Source organism: Sinocyclocheilus rhinocerous, unplaced genomic scaffold (genome assembly GCF_001515625.1).
Source record: "Sinocyclocheilus rhinocerous isolate Xijiao unplaced genomic scaffold, SAMN03320098_v1.1 scaffold351, whole genome shotgun sequence".
Classification (NCBI taxonomy): domain Eukaryota; kingdom Metazoa; phylum Chordata; class Actinopteri; order Cypriniformes; family Cyprinidae; genus Sinocyclocheilus; species Sinocyclocheilus rhinocerous.
Genome location: NW_015639774.1, coordinates 368373 through 371421, shown reverse-complemented (window position 1 = coordinate 371421; position 3049 = coordinate 368373). Strand labels below are relative to the sequence as shown.

The following is a 3049-nucleotide window of genomic DNA, read 5'->3' as shown; positions in this document are numbered from 1 at the left end:
AGCCTTGGAAAAACGTATTCTAATAAATAAGGTTATGATACCAACTTTAATATTAAATTGAAACATTATTAAAGACAAGTAAACAGTCATTTATAAAATAAGAACAAAAAAGCATGTTTCAAGCAATAAAACAAGTAAATACAATAGAACAAAGATACAAATTAATATTACTCAGTACTTTTAAGGTGTCCTTGTTACAGTGTAATTATACATATAAGTACTGAGTAATGTTGATTAGCTACATGTACATACTATATCGTTAGGGTTAGGATTTGGGTTTGGCTTATGGTTACTTGCATGTAATTATGCATAATTAATTGTTATTATAATAGTAAGTACATGTAACATGTGTAACAAGGACACCTTAAAATAAAGTGTTACCAAATAAAGTGTATAATTACAATGTAAAACATGTACAAAATAAGTGAATTGAATCAAATGATTAATTTAAATGTAAGTACATAGTTGTTAAAGACACTTAATCTAAAGCTGATCCAAGGTTGTTATTGAAGGATAAGGCAGTTAAAAAATTACATTGGACCCAACAGCAAACTTGCAATTGGTAGTAAAAATTTAGCAAAGCACTGCCACTCCAAAAAGGAAGGCAGAAGTGCCAAGCAGCAAAAAAATTACACATTTCATTCTCAGAATCAAAGAAAAAGGGTGAAACGAAAACTGAACAATGACTGTTTTAGAAAAAAACAACAATTCTAAATAAGTAAATAAATACTGACATTCCAAGTGGACCTTAAAGAAAAAAATATTTTATAAAAATGTATGATATTTTGTAATCTTAGTATAAGAAATTCATTTAATGGGACGAGGTGGGAATAAAATAACTGAAAAAAATGCTTGTAATTAATACAAATAAACTTCACAATTCAATTGTCACATGACCCCTTAGAAATTATGAAATCAAGAAAAAGTTAAAAGGTTAAAAGAAAAAAGGAATGATATAAACATAAAGGCTCCAGTAAGTGTTTGTCAAGCCCATGTTTGAAGTATTTTTACTAATCTGATGGTATACAGTACACATGTCCCTGCATCCGTACCAGTGAAGGTAGTGCAGCTGCAGTCACAGCTTTATTTACATTCAGTTGAGCTGGTCTTGCAAAGCAGGAGTGCACACAACACTAGAGCTGCCAATCAACCGTCAGTTAATTAATCTGCTCAACCCACTGTGGTTTTAGACAGGAAGTGAATTTAGAATTGATGATATATATTTCTTTCACTTCCAGGTCCAATGGGTTTCCCAATGCCTTTTGATTATGAAGAGCAATGTTTGTGTGTCATCTCCCCCGTAAATGCTTCATTTGAGAGTGAAGCGGATCAATGCAGGCTGCACACTGTGAATGAAAAATGTGCTCCGGTCCGGAAGAATTGCTACCGGGTCGCAAGAACGTTCTGGGAAAAATGTGTATAGATAGGCTATGACACACTCTGTTTTGTTAATGATTGTTCTAATTATTCAGTATTTTCTTTGTATGCGATTGATATGGAGTAGCAATTTGACAATTTCATGTTAAATAAGTAAATGAAAGATTGCTCTGATCTGTCACATATTAGGAGTTAAACAGATCGCAGTTGATCCGTAATACGTACGGATGAGACCCTACCGTTCGGCACGCACATGATTCACAGATTAATTTGCCAATTTACACGTACAAGCAATTTTAAACCACAAGAGGAAGAAACGAAAGAGAGCTCAATTCGTTACTTACGCGCTGTTCTTGCACAAAATCAAAGCGCGCCCAAGCATGTTTCAGACAGCGCGGAAATACCGAGTTGTGTAGACATAGGCCTACACACATAAAATTAGCCTAGATGTCAAAAACCCTTCACGGCATTGTCATTCTCTGTGCTTTAAATATTTGTTTTCTTGCTTATCCGAAAAAATAGTCCGATCTGTGACAAAAAAAAAAACCCCACAATATAATGCGTTGATAATATATAATATAATTCCCCCCCCCATATAGTAAAAAAGGTCGGAGACCACTGCTCTAGCTTGTTAAATAAGTGGCTCCACTGGGATCCTGTCACATGCTGGATCTAACTGCCTTTAATTTCCGGCCTGTCCCAGATCACCCTTTATGTCTGTATTAATTACTCAGAGTGATAAAGAGCATGTCTTAATGAAACTGACAGCGCAGGGACTATGTGGTGGATGTGCACCTGGTCAGTTCACAGTGCAGCACTCAATGTATTTGTTGCTGGGATTTCCAGAAATTAATCTTGAAATGAGCGCAGGTGTATTATATTGCCACTTACCTTTTAATCGTAAATATGTCAAAATGATACCGGTTTAATACGCAAGATAAATGCACATGATCCACACAATGCATGCCATTTATCTACACATATGCAAGATAAATGCACGTGATCCACATGATGCATCTCATTATCTACACTGTAGCCTGATATAATGCACTTTTAATGTGGTCTACTGTTTATAAGGGATAATGTATGGCTTTATTTGCTGCTACTGCTTTGTTCATCCTTCATTGAAAAATAGTTTAATTGGTTAAAAACAGGTTTGGTTGTTCAGATTCAATCCTATCCTATCCTATCCTATCCCATCTTCTGTCATCGATTACTCAACCCCATGTTATTCCAAACCCATAAGATTGATCAATGTTTATATGTGAATTAAAATCTTAAATTAAATCTATTCATTATATAAAGCAGTAAAGCATCTGCCTCTTTTTAGAAGAGTTTAATTAAAACGCTCAATTCATATGGATTACTTTTACAATTTTTTGAAAACTTTTTAAACAGTGAAAGTTTTGGTCTTTCAAATGAAGGGACAAAAATCTCTCAGGTTTTATTAAAAATTATCCTCATTTGTGTTTTGAAGATGAACTAAAGTCATATGGGTTTGAGACATGAGGGTGAGAAAATGACAACAACAGAATTTTCATTTTTGGGTAAACTATCCCTATTCATTTCAGTCTTTCAGTGTTGACATTTTTATTAATTGTAAAAATATTGACATAGTCTCTGGCTTTAATTACATTGGTGTAATAATGGATTCAAATATATATATATATAT

General features: G+C 33.7%; 1 protein-coding gene across 1 annotated transcript in view; it reads right to left on the bottom strand.

Moving 5' to 3' along the window:
• LOC107751872 (adenylate kinase isoenzyme 1-like) overlaps positions 1-3049 on the bottom strand; it is a 76653-nt gene that overhangs the window by 64221 nt on the left and 9383 nt on the right. The window lies entirely within an intron of this gene.